Raw genomic sequence first — 15,296 nt, 5'->3', positions numbered from 1 at the left:
AAACATTAGTAGCCTTTTCCTCATGAAGTTATGAAATAACTAATGTGAACTATTTAACATACAATTTTTCCTTTGAATTAGATATTTGTACTTGAATTTACAATGTGCATAACATTAATAATGATTACCATAAATATATTCGTATTTTATTTTGTACATAATATATTTCTTACAAAATATTATTGCATAAATTTGAGGCTGTTATAAAGAGGTAATTTTATTGCTATAATAAACGATATTGTTGTTATAAGTGGAATTTCGTTATAGAGAAGTAATAAATTTGAGGCTATTATAGAGAGGTTTCGTTGTAAATACTTCACAATATAAATTCAATACACCAGTCTACTAAGGTTAGTTGAATAGTATCAAATAAATAGAGAAGTACTGGAGAACAAAAATAAAGTTCTAATACAGCAAATGCGGCCGAGGGTGAAATCAATTTGATATGTATACATAAGATTCAAGTTGATAGCAATAGTAAATTTAGGGGACATCAAGAACTCGCCCTAAATTATTGTTGAAGTGTAATTTAGAAATACTTTTTAAGGATAAGGCAAAGCTCAATTTTCTTATGCAGGTTGGTCCCAGGCTGCACATTTGTGTCAATGTCCTTTTTTTCATCCCACAAGGTAATCAAATGCATAAAGAAGATTTCATAATGCAAGTTACATGGCTGCAACTCCAAGTGTCATCCCCATGCATCCTCTTCTTCCTCCTTCAAATAGAATTAGCTCATAGTTTCTTCCTTGAAATCAATATTGCTATTCAAGAATCTCGCAGGTATAAATTTCTTTGGATTTTCCCATATTTTATAATCTCGTCTAATTTCCCATGAGTTAACATGAATTATAGTTCTTGGTGGAATTTCATAGCCTTCTAGTGTGGATTTTCCCATTGATTCTCTTGGTAATAGAAGTGGAGCTGGTGGATGTAACCTAAATGTCTCTTTTATCACCTCTTCAAAGTAAGAGATATTTGGGATATCAACTTCATTCACAATGACTTTGTTCCCAATTGTTTCTCTGGTTTCTTCTGGACTTTCTTCATGACTTTTGGATTCCTTATCATGGCTGTCATTGCCCATACTATTGTGGCTACACTATCCGATCCAGCAACAAATACATTCTACAAAAAAATATTGATGGATAAGAATATAAAAATGGTCAACTCATGATAATTGGCACATTTGTGATACATGTTAGATGTGGAAAAATCAACCAATCACATAGTAATCTACTTGATTAAGTTTAAACGAGTTGAGAAAATTTTTGATGGGTGAATCAATAATCCATGTGACCCACCCATATTTGACCCAACTCGTTCAGTTTTGACCTATATATATGTCCAGATGTACACATATATGCATATAATTATATGTGGAAGTATATATATGTATGCAAGATGAATGTAGAACTAGGTAGGTTCAAGATAGGGAGAATTAATTACCATGAGAATTCCTTTGATATCATCCCAAGTGAGATCAATTGGAGTTGATTTCTCTTTAATTAAAGAAAGAGTTCAAGAATATCCCCTTCCATAGATTTTGGCCTATTGAGATTGTGATATTGCTCAATCAGTTCTTCATAAAACTCATCCAAATATTTGAAAATCTTCTCAAGTTAATTTGTCAATTCAGTAAGTTTATTAATCAACTTGAAAAAGGTAAAAAAATCAGACACAAAAAAGCTAGCGGTCATGGCTTGAGCTTTGGGTAAAAGATAACCATATATCTTTCTTTCATGTCCTTCTTCATCAAACCTAGCACCAAAAATAACTCTACAAATAATCGTACTACTAAGCGAAATTAGTAAATTTCTCAAATTGGTGATTTGAGAATTAACAGTTTGTTGAGAATTGGGATATTTTCTTGATCATTCTTGATATTTCATCTTCACGAATTAGACTAAAAGATTGCACTTTCTTGAGACTAAATAGATGAAGAACACATAATTTTCTCACTTCCCTCCAACGGTCATTGTTAGGTACAAATCCAATATCATGCCATTGCAAGACAATTTTTGTTGGCCAAGAAGAGAAAGTCTACTTCAAAATACTAAATATTGTATTTTCAATACTTCTTTTGCTAATTCTGCTGAAGAAAATACAATCATTGGAGTAGAATTAAGTTTCAATGAGAAGATTTTTCCATATTTCTGGGAAAATTTTTAAAAATAGACATGAGGGGTTAAATTATCTGATGAAAGCAAATTTCCAATGAATGGAAGGCCTGATGGAGCTGGTGACAAATTGTTTTTTCCACTCCTTTTGGCTTTAGGGGGAAGAAAAATAAGAATGATCGGTTGATCTACAAAGTAGTAAAAGGAGCATCATTTTGTTGTCTAATTTCCTAATTATTTGGTATGTCTTATATAAATCTTTTCATTTCCTAAGTAAAGCAAGAAGAAATATTACAATTTATAAGGCAAAAGGACATTGCATTTATAACTCAGATATCCATGACCAAATCATGTGAAGAGGGAGAGAAGCAAAAGGACATTGCATTTATAACTCAAATATCCATGACCAAATCAAGTGAAGAAGAAGAGAGGGAGCTTGGATTTTTTTGCACAAAGTCATATAGCTATAGGGAATGAATGGAGCGCTTGGTTTGGTGGATGATACCACACTTTTCACGTCAAAGGTCTTGAGATGAAACTCCAGGTAGCTATGTTAATACATATCTGGAGCCCACAAATTAATGCATTTTAATGGTAGGCTTGTTATAATATTAGTAAGTAAAAATTTGGGCCTACAACACCAACCAATTTAAATGCTTTATACATTTGTCTTGCTTTTTATCCCTTCAAAATTTAGTTCTTTCTACTAAAAAATTAAAATTCTTTTTCATTTTATAATTTTTTTTCAAGTTGGAGTTGGAGTTAAAGTTTGAATGTGTTTTTTAAAATATGATTCATACCCTTATCTTTTAAAAAATTATCAAAATTATTCAATTTGACTTATTTATTCAAAATATATAATTAAATTTAATTTAAAAAATAATGTTTCAAATATATAGCCACATAATGTGATAGATCTCATTTACGAGTTACGAAATATTATTACAAATATATTTTGACTTTATTTTAAAATTTTGAAGGTGAAGTTATATTTTATTATATAACTTATACAAAATAATAAAATTGATTCTTTGAATGTACTTTGGTTAAATATCATGAATATAATTTAAAGGTCATTTTTACAACTATCAGAAAATTACCTTAAATTTTGAAAAAAAAATATATTAAGAGTGAAAGAAATGAATATTTTTCAAATTTCAAATTTAAATTATATTCAGAAAGAAATTAATTTTTTTCTTTTAAAATATCTCGTTCGGAAAACAGAACCAAAATTGTAGCTTGAAGACAACCTCTGTCCTCAACCAATCAATATTTTACATATTTTCAAAACATTTGTAGCATAACTCAAATAGCACTTGTAAAAGGCTATATATGAGCGGGGATGAGGTGAATGGGCGAGTGCAGCAACCAAATCTATCGATACTAAACACCTTGATATTAGCACGGAGTGTATATATTATCCAAATTTTATTAGCAAATTTATGTGGAACCACGTCCATTAGAATTTCAAAACTTAAAGAAGTTGAGTCGGGATGATGTTAGTCCACTACAGCAACGTACATGCCTCCAGACCAAAATGAGGGAGACCAAAACACCCACTTAAGTGAGTTTTTTTTCTCCACTTGAGTTGAAATGAACGGCGTGGGAGGCTCCAAAAACTCTAAGGTTGCCTCCCATATCTTGAAATCATGGAGAAGAGGAGAAAGGTGTGTGAATGGATGCAAACCCATGAATTTTCAAGGATTAACATATCTGTGATCTTGGAAAGGTTGAATTCCGCATTCGTTCATTCTTTCGACAACTAGTTCACATCTAGTAAGCTAAGGTTAACTATAGCATAGAAACGAGTTAGAAAGCATGATTGTAATACATATAGACAGGGGATTTCATATCTAGGACTTTGGGCATGAAGTTAGGATGGCTAAATTTTATTAGGGTTCAGATAACACACAATTATGAGTTGTTTATATACCTTATCATGTTATGTCATGCTTATGCTGTAAATTGTTGGTTTACTATTCTATGACCCGTATTGGGGGCAGTGGAAAGTATGAATTACTGATTATTAGTTAAACCATGAGGCAAGTGATAAATAATACCATGTAGGGTGTGGGTGGTCTTTCAAAATATCTAGGGTGGTAATCCTTATCGTTTGTTAAAAATGGAATATTGGGATAAGTGACACGATTAAGACTCTAAAGGATAATGCACGTGATAGTATTGTAGTTTAATTTCATTAGTGTTATATGTGTGCTTCAACTATTTTTCAGTATTGCTTATTCGTCCATGTTGTTTAGTGTGTTCAATGCAAATGATTTTATGTTGTTGTATGATTTTAGCCTAATTTATTAATAAATATGAAATATTTTGATATTTGGGATATTCTCATGGATTGTTGGTGAAACAAGATTGGCAAAAATCTTTGTTTGGGTTTAGTACATAGATGAATTTTTTTCCTGAAGGTCATGTCTAGAGGGTGGATGCATCACCCATAGCGCATATGTATGAGGGTAGGGTGAGCTTGACGGTTCCATGAGCAAATTTGAGCTTATTTTTATATGTCTGATATATTTGAAATTTTTGTGTGATCCAGTTGCTTGTCATATATTTTGAAAATTTTGTTATTAGAGTCATGATTTGTTGAATTGGATATTGTTAGAGTTAGGATGGTTGAGTACTCAATCATGATTTGATTTTACTTGTTGTCTCTTGACCTGTTCTAACATGGCTTGGCTGAACTTGTGTAAAGCTCCGAATCTGGTACCCAAAACGTTACACGGTGCTCATGACCCCGAAGGACTATAAGCTAACCCATGACTGATATCTGTAACTGAGCACTGAATAATATACTATAATTATGCGGAATATAATTTATAATGCCATAAGGTTCAAAACTGAACTACTACTGAATATAAAACAATGTCTGTAATGGGGTATAACAATACCCAAAACTAAAAAAAATTATCTGAAATATGTTGTAGTTTGAAAGACTCTAAACTGTCTAAGATCTGTGGAGTTGATGGGACATGTCCCCAACTAACTCCAAACTACTAAAATTATAAAGTAATAAAATAACCATGCTATCCTCGAATGATGAGGACTCACTGCTAGTCTGGCTGTTGAATATCTGATCTACTAAGGAAGTTCAGGAGCTCATGCTTCTAAACCTATGGGATAAAAAATCATAGCGCAAATACATCAGTACGTTGAATGTACTGGTATGCAAGTGAGGGGGCTGAATGCAATGGTTCATATGCATGAGCAATACTAAGTGATTGAATAACATGAATGTGAGAATACATGCATGAGACGTAACTATAACTGAGATCGTGATAACGCTGACTCATGAATTCAGATAACGTGGATTTTTTGATATCTAAGTATTAGTACTAGATACTAAATGACTAAATCTATTGAGGAACTGATGTCGTATTACTGATAAAGGAATGACTGTTTCTGACAGTTCTGATTATGAAGAACTGGTTTGATTGACTGTATCTGACAGTCCTAAAATCTGAATAATGGTAACATGAATTTTATATAATTAATATACTATTAACTGGGTGACTGTGTCTGACAATCTTGAAATCTGATGAAACTAGATGAGTTTTGTACTAAGCTGAGTGACTGTATCTGACAGTCCTGATTTCTCTAGAACTAGACTGATTTCTATTCTGAAGACTGAATCTGAAACTAAAATTGTGGGATGTAATCATCTAACCGACATGCCCCTAGTAAGGTATTATAGATGAGTTGGGGTGTAATGTGTAACCCCAATTAGAAGGGTGTCAATACCGCGCCACTGGTAAGGACAAGCTGTGAGTGACCCTCATCTGGCAGTTTCCCCAAAGAGAATGGTGGGACCCTCATCTAACAGTGTTTATCCACCTCATAAACCCTCATCTAATAGTGTTGATGTCTCAACCTATATTGGCTACATAGTTATGGAATGCAAGGATTGTTTCTAAGGATCACACCCTCAACTGTCAGTATGTGTGTCCTCATCCTTGGGTTCACTCGGTGCTTAATCCTACTCCCATTTGAATAGATACTGCACATGATTAACTGAACTAAACTGGACTGAGTTCATGGAGTTCCGTTGAGTGACGGAATACTATAGAGATTACTGAATTACAGAGCTTTCTGAGATTACTGGGATTACTGAGTTTACTGAGTTTTCTTGAGTCATATGACTGACTGAATTCTACTGAACATGGCTTGACTGAGGATATCATGAAAACATGATACTGGCTCTAGGTATACATACTAAATTGTCGGGTACAAGTACCCCCAGGACTCGATAGCATGAAACTGACAAGACTTGACACTTCTTGAACACATGACCAATATCAACAATTCATAATACAATAAGTTGGGGATTTTATGAAGTACATGGTTATCATAATCTTGTATATAGAAGGAATGTATATAATCAATGTCATAATTCCATATTCTAGCATCATGGGCATTTCAACAACATCTACATTGTACATCAATAGCATGGGAGTCATTTGAACATAAAGGTAAAACATGAATCCATCACTTAAGTCACAATTGAACTATATTACATGATTGCTAGTATTCTAGACATTTTATCAAACACCTTACATGCACCACTTAGGGCATAGGTATAATCATCAATTAACACCTCATAAACCACTCAACTCATGGATTTAAAATCATATACTAACATAATTCCATAAAAACACATTGAGATTCCAACTTGGGAACCATACAATAACAATAACATAAATATAATCAACCCACAACATAATATTCATAATACATGATTTAAAACTTGATTCTTGGTCTTTATGGATGAAAGAAATCCATGAATGAACACCATGCATACCTAGAAATCTAAATTCTTGAAGTTATTGGAAAGATTCTTGGAATTAGACTTGATTTCTTGAGTTAGGGCTTTTGCCTCTTGAGAGAGAAGGATTTTGTTCTTGAGAAAAAGTGAGGAAAAGTGATGTAATAGGGTTTTTAGGACATAATTTCATGGTTAAAGGTTGATCTGTGTCATGGAAAAAGATCCAATTGCCCTTACAAGATTTTTATTTTTCATCACTGAAAACTCGATTTGGGCACCTAACATGATGTGGTGCTATTTCTTTATGCCATTGGAAATTTCCAACTGGGAACTAGGCTGACGGTGCGATGCGGTGAAATCACGTTGCAATACTGGATGGGACCTGAAATCTTGCCGCGATGCGATGGTGCGATGAGATAGTGGAAATTGAACAAATTAGATTTGACCTTGGTACGACGCACCATAATCGCAGAGGCCCACTAGATTTTGATGATCGCCATTTTGGCATGCTTCGCGATGCATTGATGGCTCAGGTGACACACTGTCTTACTAAAATAGCTCCAACTCTTCGTCTGGGTGTTGGATTTGGGAGAATTTCATATAGATGGAAAGCTTATTCAATTTCTCACACAATAAAAAGTCAAAATCTTGAAAATTCCACATGTATAAAAGTGAATTCATCTTTTAAAGTAAGTCTTTAACATTTTTGGGATAATTTTAAGCTAGGAAGAAATACGAGGTATTACAACTTGCTTTGGTGATAATATGTTAATTGAATATCCCTACACTACTTATTTGATACTTTTTGTACTAATTAGATATTGTTTGAGTATTTATTAGCTTATGGTACCATATTTCACTTAAGTCTCGACCGCTTATAATTTGGCTAGTAATTTTTGTTGTGGCCTGACTTCTTATATTATCTTAGATTGTGAAATGACCAATAAGATTAAGGTTGGTCAAGGAGTTCTATGTTAGTGGGATAGGAAAAAGAGGAGTGTAATTTATGGGTTAAATTTGAGCTAATATACGAAGATCGAATGGACAGGTCACACGTCCGAATAAGTCTTCTCTAGATATGCTAGGTGACTAGTTAGGTTCTTGACTTATGTATGGAGATTCCTTTGTTTTATGTTTCTTTAGAAGTCATTTTGATCCTTGATGTAAGTCCAAACTTAATTATCCAGGGTGATAAAGTCGTAAGAGAAACAACAGTATCTCAAAAATCATAACCAAAAGTTAGTAACAGGGTGGAAGAAAATATTTGGAGGTTGGTAATGAGTCTAAAAGAACACATGTTTTCTTTTGAATATTTATATTATATTTATGTAATCCAATTCGGGTCAACCAGTGAGGCTACTTGTGCTATACTCTATTTGGGGTATAGTATTTTGTAGGAATCAATGGGGTTTCCATGACTGTTGCAGTAGTGATCTTTCATCAGCTCCAACTTCTCTCCCTCATGGTGAAAGTTGTGTCCAATTTTATTTTTCTTTAGCAATTCTTGTACCTATTTAGACTAAATCCTAGGGTAAAATTATAATTCCATAATATTTTTCAAGGAGACATACAAAAATATATTCTCGCTCTAGATTCTCTCTCCCCTTTCTCTAAACCTGTCTCTACAAAGACAAAAGGGGAAACGGCACCGCCGTCTCTGAAGAATTCACCAGTGGCTAGCCCTCACCCTCTTTGTATCTCTCTTTCTTCATTGCCAGTCGTGAAACCATCACCGTCCAAGGACTATCGCTAAACCAGCCTCCTTTCCTCTCTCTGGCGAACCCATTGCCGCCTCCACCCTCATCCATTGAGAACCCAATCAGCAAATCGATGCTGCCCCTCCATCGCATGTGTCTGTCACCGCCATCTCTGACCACGTTCCAATCAAAGAACTCCATCGCCGCCTCCATCGAACCAACCGCTGTCCCTTTTATTTCTAGCAAAAGCAGTTAGTAACCACCGACCAAGAACCACCCCCTACTCCTTCCTCATCTCTCTAGTGATGCTCCGTTTATCGGATCTCTACCCAAATGCTTTACCTCCTCGCTATCGCTACCGTAACAAGCAGCGAACCAGCCACCATCATTGGTCCTCACCACCATTGCCGCATCTCAGCCACCAGCCTCTGTCGTCGCCAACAGCAGCAACTCCAACAAGACACCGCCGCCTCCCTCAATATTTTTTCATGCTAAATAATCACCAAAATAACCTTCAAGGACTGCCAACGCTGTTCCCGAGAATACTATTTTGGCGACACTATTCTGGCGACCAATTTCTATCGCAAATTGCCAAAATCCAGCGACTCAACAAAGTATAAGGACACAACCCATCTTTGATCAGGATCTATCTTTTCTAGTTGTGTCTAGCTTTCTTGATTTTTAGGGGCTGCTTCTGGTAGTGTTCTGCACTATTCTTGTTGTGATTCCTGTTTCCTAGCGTCTTGGTTGATTATCTGGTTCTGGGTGTTGAATTTTTTGTTGATTGGTTACTTTGTAATAGTGTTGTACGTATGAATCTCTTTATTGTTCTTAGTAGTTTTGGAGTGTGCTACCTTGTCTGATTACTGTTACTTGATTTACTAGCAGATCCATTAAGTGTGGTAATATTAGTTCCCGCTATTGACTATTGTGTACCAAAATTTATGTATCCCCCTTTGTTATCTTTCGTCCCTTTTTTCTTTCTTCTCCTTGTTACATAGTGGCTATGATTGGCAAGGGTAGACTAGGGGCATGTCATTGGTCGAGGTCGGGGTCAGGAATTATTAGGTCTGGGATGGGGTTTGGGGGGTTAGGTTTGGGTCAGGTATAGGATCGAGTTTGGGGCTAGGGGCTAGGGGTAGTAAGGTTAGGCAGGAAAAGAGAGCTTCTAGGTTACATATTGGGTCTTGGAACATTGGTACTTTGCAGGGTAAGTCTATAGAGTTGGTGAAGATTTTTAAAAAGAGGAGGGTTAGTGTAGCGTGTGTCCAGGAAACTAAATGGGTAGGCACTAAAGCAAGAGATGTGGATGGATATAAGTTTTGGTACTCGGGTAACGTATAACATAGAAATGGGGTAGGTATCTTAGTAGATGAAGATCTTAGGGAGCAAGTGGTAGAGGTAAAGAGAGTTAGTGATAGACTGATGTCTATTAAGTTAGTCATGGGAGGGTCTACGGTGAACGTTATTAGTGCCTATGCCCCGCAAGTAGATCTGGATGAAGAGGATAAGAAGGAATTCTGGGAGATTTTAGATGAGGTGGTGAGGAACATCCCGACCACTGAGAAGCTTTTCGTGGGAGGGGATTTCAATGGGCATATTTGGTCTTTGTCGAGAGGGTATGATGATATGTATGGCAGTTTTGGTTTTGGTGAGCAGAATAAAGGAGGAACTTCTCTGATGGATTTTTCTAGGGCTTTTGGGTTATGGATAGCAAATTCGAGCTTTTTGAAGAAGGAGGATCACCTTATTATATTTCGTAATTCAGTGGTCAAGACTTAGATAAACTTTTTGCTTCTTAGAAAAAGGCATAGAGCGCTATGTAAAGACTGTAAAGTCATACCTAGCAAGAATATCTTGACTCAACATAGGTTGTTGGTGATGGATTTGGTTATCAATAAGGGCAAAAAGAAGAGAAGTAGGGAGGCGCAACCCAGGATTAAGTGGGGAAGCCTGACTTTGGCTAGTGCTTTGGAGATAGAAAAGAAGTTGAATAGTAGAGGGCTAAAAAGAGTAGAGGGGGTGGATAATATGTGGGAGATGACTTTTAGTTGCACTAAGGAGATGCTAGAGAGGTGTTGGGTATCACAAGAGGTCGATCTGGCAAACATCGAGGAGACTGGTGGTGGAACGAAGAGGTCAAGAGAAAGGTAGAGTCTAATAAGATGGCTTATGCTAAGTTAGTTGGGAGCAAGGATGATGAGGAAAGACAGAAGAATAAGGATGAGTATAAGGTTGCTAGAAGAGAGGCTAAGTTAGCGGTTATAGCGACTAAGACAATAGCTTTTGAGACTTTGTATGTGGCTTTAGAGGAGAAAGACAGAGATAAGAAGTTGTATAGGATGGCCAAGGCCAGGGAGTGGAGGGCTCGTGACCTTGACCAAGTGAAGTGCATTAAAGGAGAGGATGATATAGTGTTGGTTGAGGATGTCCTCATTAGGGAGAAGTGACAGTCCTATTTTCATAAACTTTTGAACGACGAGGGGGACAAAGGTTCTGTGTTGGGAGACTTGGAGATATCTGAGGAGGGTTGCGATTATAGTTATTGTAGGCGTATCAAGGTTAAGGAGGTCAAGGGAGCTATTCGCAGTATACGGCAGGGGAGGGCGACGGGGCTAGATGAGATTCCAGTAGACTTTTGGAAAAGCACTAGTGAGACAGGTCTAGAATGGTTGACAAGGCTGTTTAATATTATTTTTAGAGCTGCTAAGATGCCTGAAGCATGGAGGTGAAGCACGATGATCCTCCTGGCCTTGGCCATCCTATTTTTAGATCGTGACGCCAGGGGAATGAATAAGATCTCGTTTAGTCTTAAATTTTATGGTTGAAACTTACAAATTTGAGTTTTTGATGTTGTGATATGTGAAATTTAAAATTTGAAGTTGTGTTTGGACATGTATTTTACTTGGAAAGTATTTGAAATTTTAATAGAAGTGAAATTTCAAAATATGATCCAATTCCATGGTTAAACAGATATTTAAAAATAAACATCTTGTTTGGATAATACTTCCCCTGTTTCATATTTAAATTAGTTGTCAACATTACTAAAACCGTGCATCCCAAAATATATAACTTTCAATGGTAGATGCTTTTACACAAAACACATACCGAATATTTTATAAATGTACACATATGTCGAGCAGAAAGCAATGATAAATTCAGTTGATTTCACAAAGCTCGTTTTACATACTAGTTATTGATGAGTGTATACTTTAGAAATAACTTTTAGGGATAAGATAAAGCTTGTTCTTCTTATGCATGGTAATTCCAGGACTGATATTTGTGTCAATGTCCTCTATTTTCATTCCATGAGGTAATTCCCAATCAAATGCGTATAGAAAATTTGATAATGCAAGTTCCATGGATACAACTCCAAGTGCTATCCCTGGGCATCCTCTTCTTCCGGCTCCAAAAGGAATTAGCTCGTAGTCTTGTCCTTTGAAATCAATATTGCATTTCAAAAATTTGTCTGGTATAAATTCTTCTGGACTTTCCCATATTTCGGGATCTCTTGCAATTTCCCATGAATTAATATGAATTATAGTTCTGGCCTGAATTTCATACCCCTCTAGTGTGGATTTTGTCACTGATTCTCTTGGTATTAGGAGTGCAGTTGTTGGATATAATCAGAATGTTCCTTTTAACATTGCTTTAAAATAAGGCATATTTTGGATATCATCTGCAGTCACAATGCCTTTGTTCTCAATTGGTTTTCTAATTTCTTCTTTAACTCTTTTCATCGCTTTTGGATGCTTCATCAACGCTGTCATTGCCCATACTACTGCAGCTGCACTAGTGTCTGTCCTACCAACTAACATATTCTACGAAATAATGGATAACAAAATGATAAAAATTAACAAAACACCCATCTTTTAGTAATTCGCCTAAGTTTAAATGAGTTGTACGTTGACTCATTTACTGACTTGACATAACAGGTTAAATCTGAAATTATATGTTAAACTATTGGGTTAAAATGGTTATCAGAGTTTAACCAGATGGATGATATTATGGTCCAAACTCAAGCATACACATAGAATCAGATTTGGAGATTAGGATTTATAAAATTTGAAATAATTTAGGTTAACAATTTAAGAAAAATAAATTGGCTTTCAACGATTTTCAAAAAGCTATACACACAAAAATGAGACCATCTCTAGATATATACAAATATAAAAATGTATATGTGCATATAAGTATATGTGGGGGTAGGTGCGTGTAGTAGGAGGTAGGTTCAAGACATGAAAAATTACCATGAGAAGTCCTTTTATATCCTCCAAAGTGAGATCAATTGGTGTTGATTTCTCTTTCTTCATTTGAAGCAAAAGATCAACAATATCTCCTTCCATCGATTTTGGCCTATTGATATTCTGATGCTGCTCAATGAGCTCTTCATAAAACTCATCCAAATTCTTGAAATTCTTATTAAGTTTTTCCGTCAATCCAGTAAATTTATCAATTCAACTTAAAGAAGGAATAAAATCAAACACAAAAAACCTAGCCTGAATAACTTGAGCTTCAGCCAAAGGATAATCAAATCTCTTCCTTTCATGTGCTTCTTCATCAAACCTAACATCTTGGAGAATTGGACTAAACAATTGCACTTTCTTGATACTAAATAGATGAAGAACACATATTTTTCTCATTTCTCTCCAATAGTCATTATAAGGTGCAAAGGCAATATCATGACCATTGTAACACAATTTTTGCTGGCCAAAAAGAAAAGGTCTACTAAAATATATTAAATCTTGTGCCTTCAATACTTCTTTTGCTAATTTTGCTGAAGAAACTACAACCATAGTAGCAGAACCTAGTTTCAATGAGAAGATTTTTCCATATTTATTGGAAAGTTTCCAATAATAGCTATGAGGGGTTAAATTATCTAATTGATGTAAATTTCCAATGAATGGGAGGCCTCTAGGACCTGGTAGTACATTGCTTTTTCCACTCATTTTGGCTTTAGGAAGAAGAAAACTGAGGATGATAGGCAGGGCTACAAAGAGAAGAAAGAGCAACATTTTGTTGTCTAATGGCCAAATTCATATGATACGTTTTATATAAAAATAAGTACTATTGGTGATGAATCTTTTACTAATTAAATATAGCAAGAAGAGATATTACTTTCTTCGTTTTAATTTATATGTCACCGTTTAAGAAAGAAAAGATAACTTTTAAAATAGGGAATCTTTCAAAAATAGCCACATTTTGCTGAAAAACCCACCTTTCATAGCCATATTTTACATAATTATCATTTATAACCGCTGTATTCAATTTACGTCCGCTGTATTTGATTTTATCAATAGTCTGTATTCATATAAAATATAAATACAGTACCATTTAGTTGTTGTATTCGATTCACAGCCGTTGTATTTACTTTTACTCAGTGGTCTATATTCATAAAAACATAAATACACTACATATTTAGTCTTGCCAAAAACACTACATTTTTTTCTTTTTTATTTTTTTATATTCTTTCTTTTTCGTGTTTTCCTCGTTTTTTCTTCTTCTTTTTTCTAATTTTTCCTATTTTTTTTTCATTTTTTATATATTTTTTTCTCTCTTCTATCTCACTTTTTTTCTTTTCTTTTTTGTACTTATTTTCTTTATCATTTTTTTGTTCTATTTTATATTTTTTGTGTTTTTAAAAAATATAATTACTCGAGCACAAGTCATTGATGATAACGTAAATACCATAATTGTTTATCTATTTTTAGTCACGCCGTCATTTACATTTTGGTATTCATTGATACAACTGTATTTGTATTTTAAAGTTTGCACTTGTATTTGTATTTTGAAGTTCGCGTTTATATTTGTATTTTATAGTTCGCACTTGTATTTGTATTTGTTAGTTCGCACCATCATTTATATTTTATATAATTCGCACTTGTATTTTAAAGAACTATTTTGTATTTGTATTTTATAATTGACTTTATATTATATTGGATTATATTTATATTATGATTTTATTGTGTTTGTATATTTAGATTATATTTGTATTTGCATTCTATTTTCGTCGATGTCTTTTTATTTTTAAAGAATTATTTTATATTTGTATTTGTAAGTTGATTGCATATTGTATTTAGCTGTGATTATGTACAATTTATCATTTGTATTTGTATACAAACAAGTAAATGCATTAATTGTATTTTCTTGATTCTAAAATATATAAATATGCAATGTATCATTTGATACAAATGTACCGTTTTGTATTTTTATATCAAAATTATTATTCGTATTTGTTAATAAATCAATATCACTTGATACAAATACAATTACAAACAAATGAAACAAAGTAATTTTAAAAATACAAATACATATTGTATTTATATATATTGTATTTTTATAAAAAATTGAATTGTATTTATTTGTATCAATAAATACAACTCGTATAAATAAATACAAATAAGTATTCATAAAAAGAAAATCAATTGTTCCTTTTCAATAATTAAAAAATACAAATGATAGATCACACTTGTATCTATATGTTATAGTTCACATTTATATTTAGATTTTATAGTTTTCACTTGTATTTGTATGTTATAATTCGCCTTTGTATTTATATTTTATAGTTTACACTTATATTTGTGTTTGCTAGTTCACACAAATGAAAAAGAGGGGAAAAATAAAAAGAAAAAAAAAGAAAAAAAGAGAAAAAATGTGGAAACAAGGAGAAAAAATACAAAAAAAAAAAAAGAGAGTAATAGAAAA

At 33.9% G+C, this 15,296-nt stretch overlaps 4 pseudogenes; all 4 read right to left on the bottom strand.

Annotated features, from left to right (window-relative positions):
• Positions 1–425: 425 nt before the first annotated feature.
• Positions 426–1,358, bottom strand: LOC124885166 (annotated as a pseudogene).
• Positions 1,359–1,505: 147 nt separating this feature from the next.
• On the bottom strand, positions 1,506–8,996 carry LOC107849296 (annotated as a pseudogene).
• Positions 8,997–11,803: 2,807 nt separating this feature from the next.
• LOC107849887 lies at positions 11,804–12,409 on the bottom strand (annotated as a pseudogene).
• A 309-nt stretch (positions 12,410–12,718) lies between these two features.
• LOC124885132 lies at positions 12,719–13,625 on the bottom strand (annotated as a pseudogene).
• Positions 13,626–15,296: the final 1,671 nt, after the last annotated feature.

This window comes from Capsicum annuum, chromosome 12, assembly GCF_002878395.1.
Source record: "Capsicum annuum cultivar UCD-10X-F1 chromosome 12, UCD10Xv1.1, whole genome shotgun sequence".
Lineage (NCBI taxonomy): Eukaryota > Viridiplantae > Streptophyta > Magnoliopsida > Solanales > Solanaceae > Capsicum > Capsicum annuum.
Note: the sequence above shows the minus strand (reverse complement) of the source record. Positions and strands in the feature narration are given on the sequence as shown.